The sequence below is a fragment of the Lissotriton helveticus genome, chromosome 3_1 (genome assembly GCF_964261635.1).
Source record: "Lissotriton helveticus chromosome 3_1, aLisHel1.1, whole genome shotgun sequence".
In the NCBI taxonomy this organism is placed as follows: domain Eukaryota; kingdom Metazoa; phylum Chordata; class Amphibia; order Caudata; family Salamandridae; genus Lissotriton; species Lissotriton helveticus.
Window position 1 is genome coordinate 2060732916 of NC_136061.1, and position 6000 is coordinate 2060738915.

Genomic DNA, 6000 nt, shown 5'->3' on the forward strand with positions numbered 1-6000 from the left:
GCTACATCCACTTCACCGTCCGGAAACCAACCATGCACCACCGCACCCAACATACCCCTCGCCGCTGCTGGAGAAATTCACCGAAGACCAGCTAACCACCACCCACGCCCGGAGTCCACCCACCCACACCGCCGCCTGCAACCTCAGACAGTGGATAGACGACTGCGCCAACACCCTCGCTCCGACCAAGAAACCCTCCAACAGACACACCAGCAAGAAAGCCAGCTCCAGACCTCCAAGCAAATTTGCAGAAAACTAGAGAAGAAATGGCACCGTGAACCGACACCAGACAGCTACGCAGCCCACAAGAATGCCACCCGCAGACACCATCACCTCATCAGATCCGCCAAAAGGGCCTCCTTCAAAGACCGCCTAGATGACAACGCACACATCAAAGAGCTCTTCAACATCGTGAAGGAACTCTCCAACCCCAGCTCCAACAGCATCCCACCCTCGCAAGACCTGTGCGACTCCCTTGCCACCTTCTTCCATCGCAAGATCTCAGACATCCACGACACCTTCAACGTCACGACCGCCCCGACAGCCACTGAGACCTCCGGCCCCACGGCCACCATCCGCAACGATCTCCTGCTCTCCTGGACCAACATAAACAACGACAACACCATCAAAATCATGAACACCATTCACTCCGGGTCTCCAACAGACCCATGCCCATGCCACATCTTCAATAAAGCCAGCACCACCATCGGACCCCATCTCCGGAAAGCCATCAACATCTCCTTCGAGACAGCAACCTTCCTGGAGAGCTGGAAGCATGCCGAGATCAACGCCTTTCTCAAAAAACCCAAGGCTGACCAAGGACCTCAAGAACTTCCGGCCCATCTCCCCGCTCCTGTTCCTGGCGAAGGTCATCAAGAAGACCGTCAACAGACAACTGATCCCGCTACCTCGAGAACAGCATCCTGGACCCATCCCAGTCCGTGCTCCACAGCAACCACAGCACTGAAACTGCACTGATCGCCGCCACGGTTGACATCAGGGCCCTGCTGGGGCTACGCCAAAACGACGGCCTTCATCCTCCTGGACCTGTCAGCCGTCTTCGACACTGTCTGCCACCACACCCTACGCACACGCCTCCGCGATGCTGGGATCCAAGACAAGGCTCTGGACTGGACCACCTCCTTCCTCTCTGGCAGAACCAAGAGCGTCCGCCTGCCCCCCCCTTCTGCTCCGAAGCCACCGAGATCATCAGCGGCGTACCCCAGGGCTCATCCCTCAGCCCGACATTGTTCAACATCTACATGGCACCGCTCGCCCCCGTCGCCCGACAACATGACCTCAACATCATCTACTACGCCGACGACACCGAACTGATCCTTTCCTCACCAAGGACCCCTTCACCGCCAAAACCAACCTCCACGAAGAATGAAAGACATCGCCGAGTGGATGAAGAATAGCTGTCTAAAGTTAAACTCGGACAAGACAGAAGTCCTCATCCTCGGCTCCACCCCCTCGGCCTGGGACGACTCCTGGTGGCCGACCACACTGGGACCAGCACCAACACCCACCGACCACGCACGTAACCTGGAGTTCATCCTCGACTCTACTCTCTCCATGACAAAGCAGGTCAACACCATCCCGTCCTCCTGCTTCAACAAACTCTGCATGCTCCGCAAGATCTACTGGTGGATCCCCACTGAAAAAAGAAGAATGGACGCCCAGGCCCTCGTCAGCAGCAGGCTGGACTACAGACACTCCCTCTACGCAGGAGCCTCTGCCAAACTCCTGAAACGACTACAATGCATTCAGAACGCCTCTTCACGCCTGATCCTCGCCGCAGCCACATCACACCCCACCTGATAAACCTGCACTGGTTTCTCGTCAACAAAAGGATCACCTTCAAGCTCCTCACCCACGCACACAAGGCACTCCACAACACCGGACCGGTATACCTCAACAGACGACTCACCTTCTACACCGCCAACCCCCAGCTCCGCTCCACTCCGCCGACCTCGCCCATTCCACCATCCCTCGCATCCGAAGAGCGACCTCTAGCGGCAGATCGTTCTCCCACCTCGCTGCCAAGACCTGGAACACCCTCCCCATCCTCCTACGACAGACCCAGGACCTGCTAACCTTCAGAAGAGTACTCAAGACCTGGCTATTGGAGCAGTAGCAGCACCCCCCACCAGCACCTTGAGATCCCCACGGGTGAGTAGTGCGCTTTACAAATGCTCCGATTGATTCATTGATTGATTAGACCTCACAATTCACGCTTGCCAACATATACACACCGAACACACAACATGAGCACACCGTGCGCAAAGCCCTGGGGTAGACTTTGTCATTCACAAATGCAACGATCCTGGTGGGTGGAGATCCCAACCTGGTATTGGACACAAATCTAGATTGCTCAGGACAGCGTTCCACACAGTCGGGATCCTTATTTGTGGATGGCAAACGCTGGCTCTCAGAGCATGGTTTCCTTGATGTCTGGTGCACTCATCAACCAGACACCAGGGATTAAACGCACTACTCGGCAGCACATAAAACCTACGTGCGCATAGACCATTTCCTGTCCTCTCCCTCACCGGCATCAAGCCTCTCTGAACCCACCATTGAACCTCGCTCAGACCATGCCAAGATCCTGGTTACACTACACAGGAAAACGCACTCCCCACATCTGGCAGGATGGTGACTGCGGGATAGTCTACTACAATCCAAGCCCATAGCGGAGGCGATTAGCGCCCGAATCTTAGACTATCTGCAAACTAACGACACGGGTCACTTCCTTAGCCGCAGCATGGAAGCATCGAATCTAGGGGTCAGAGGAGAATGTATTGTGATCTCGGGGGAGAAAACAAACTGCAACGGGAGAAAAGGCAGAGCATAGAGCAGGAAGTATGGGAACTGGAAGTAATACATAAGAGAACTGGGGCACCTAGAGTCTGGAGGGAACTAGAGAGGAAAATACTTTTGCTGGCGCGTCTGGACCTTGACAGGGCAGAATACGCACTTTTGAGACTCCAACACAATTTTTTTCCAAGCAGCGACAAATGTGGGAAAATGCTGGCGCAGAGGCTTAGAGCAAAAGCTCTAGCAACAGCGATCCGGTCCATAAAAATCGCCTCAGGGGACACAGTGCAAGGAGACCTGGACTTAGCGGGGGATTTTCAACACTTTTACCAGACCCTATACGCGGAAGATGATATAACGCCGATGCCCTCCTGCCCTTTTCTGTGAGACATACATGTCATCAGACTGCCGCAGGCCACCGCAGAACAGCTGGAGCAACCAATTCACATTTAAGAGGTGATCACAGCCATCGCACACTTCAAAGGATATAAGGCCCTGGGCCCAGATGAGTTTACGGTTCAATTTTATAAACTGTTTTGCCCAGAACTAGCACGTTTACTGACGTATGTAATTCCTTCAGGGAAACAGGCTCGCTGACCGACTTGATGCTGGAAGCTTGGGTTTCGGTTATCCTAAAACCAATGAAAGGTCCAACAGACTGTGGCTCTTACCGCCCAATTTCTTTATTGAATATAAATGCTAAGATATTTCCTGGAATCCTGGCGGCACAGTTGAACCCGCTGATGGTGGGACTGATAGACCCAGACCAGTCTGGCTTTATCCCCTCCTGGCAAGGGGGAGACAATACAAAAAGGCAGCTACACCTCATGGATGTCATACATAGAGGGCGTAAAGAGGTGGTGTTCCTCTCCATTGATGCCGAAAAGGCATTTGACCGGGTGAGGTGGTCGTAACTATTTGATGCATTGCGGCATTTCTGCTTCGGGGACGGCTTTATCAAATGGGTTGAATGTATATATCATGCTCCGAGAGCCTTTGTAAGCGTCAATGGAGTGTCCTCAAATTGGTTCCCTATAGCAAGAGGCACCAGGCAAGGATGCCCCTTGTCGCCGCTTCTTTTCGCGTTTTATATGTAGGCACGCGCACAAAGAATTCGCGACAACCCTCGGTTCAGTGGTATTAAGTTCGGAGCAGATACATATATGGTCTGCCTTTACGCTGATAACATGATCCTCTCATTAACACAACCACAGACTTCTCTACCACCCTTGCTTGCGGATCTTTAGTGCTTTGGGGAGGCGTCTGGATTCAAAGTGAATCTCAGTAAATCCCATATTTTAATTTCAAATTTGTTTTATTGAGTTTAAGAGCAAGAAAAACAGGCATAGTAAGGCGAATAGCATGCAGTAGGTTTATGTAGCGAGCGAGACAGACAGGCACGTCTTCTCTGAGAGGCAACCAAGAAGCATATAAATCACGCCTACACAATATTGCATTGCCGACATTTAGGTGAAGATGCCATGTGGGAATTACAACCAAACAAAACAGAAGGAAAAACTCAACCCCCCACCCTTCACCCAACCGCCCCTCCCCCCCTCCCCCCACCCCGGCCAGTATGCCAATAGTTCGGAGTCTCCCTGAGTTCACTCTCGGGCTAGTGTGTAGCAAGGTGTCTAAGTTTGTGGCGGGTTCTGCGGTGGTGTCGTGAGCCGTAGAATGCGAAGATATTTTGGGCATGTGATTTCGTGAAATTCCCTGGATAAGAGGGACAGGAGCGGTTGCCAGGTCTTCTGGAAGGAGTCAGTCGAATGTGTGAGTGTGGCTTGGATGCGCTCCATGCCCAGTGTGAACCACAATTTGTGTAACCAGCCAGTGTGGGTGGGTAATGTGGTGGAGCCCCATAGTGACAGAACGTGTTGTGACGCTGCCTGCATGGCAATGCCCATCTGTTTGCCACGTAGTGACTTTAAGGGAAATGTGAGTGCGTTGGGTAGCCCTAGGATAGTGTATGCAGGAAAGCGCGGGATTTCAGTTTCAAAGGTGGAGTCAATATCGTCTAATACCGCTTTCCAGTACCCTTGCAGAGCGTTGCATTCCCACAGGAGATGGGTCAGAGTGCCCCTTTCACCGCAGCCCCTCCAACACAGAGCGCTTCGAAGAGGATTGCCCTGATTGAGTCTTGTCGGGGTAAGGTGCCAGTAGATGGCCAGTTTCACCGCCGACTCCCTGGCGCTAGTATTACGAGTGGTGTGTGCCGCTCTATGGTATACGAACCCCCATTCCTTGGGCGAAAGTGTCCTTCCGAGCTCCGATTCCCAGCGCCTCTGCCCCGCTGTTTTAACCGGGCCGGCCGCGGGGGATAACATTTTGTAAAGGTCCGATATAAGGTGCCTATCCGAGTCCTTCGTAATCAGCCATTTCTCAAACTGCGTCATCGGTCGAGCGACTAGGGGAGCGCGATCCGGGTGTAGAAGCCAGTGACGAAGCTGGAAGTATTGGAACATGTGAGGTTTATTCACTCCGTAGCCGTGTGTGATCTCGGCAAGGGGGAGGAAGCCCTCTAAGTCAAAGAGATGGCCGGCCGAGCGGCAGTCCGTGTTCCGCCATTGTAGAAAGGCACGGGGATCGGCGCCCGGCAGAAATTCCGGGTTATCAAAGAGCGGAGTGAGCGGGGATGGGAAAGTTGTCAGGCCCCGTTTGACCGCTACCGTGTCCCAGGTCTTCATGATGGTGCGAGTAACCGGAGATTTAAGAAGGTATCGCGGTCTATGCCGGCGGGCAAGAAATGGGATCTTCCACAGCGATGTCTGAGCCATCGCTCTGTCTTGAAAGAGCCACCTCTTTTCTGACTCAGGCCTGTACCATTCCACCAAGTAGCGGAGCTGCGAGGCCTGAAAATATTGCCTGAGATCAGGGATCCCGAGGCCTCCCTCATCAATACGTCTGTGCGCCACCTGTTTATGCAGACGTGCGCGTTTCTTTTCCCAGATGAACTGGTGGAAGGCATTTTGCAATTCAGCAATCGCACCTGGCGGCGGCATTACTGGGAGGGTCTGGAAAATGTACAAGATCTTGGGCAAGGCTGACATTTTTATTGCCGCTATGCGGCCCAGCATGGAGAGGGGTTGTTTTGACCATCGCGCGAGGTCGGCTCGAATTTGGGAGACAAGTGATTTATAATTAAGGGTCACCGTTGAGTCCGTGGAAGCAGTAAGAGTGATC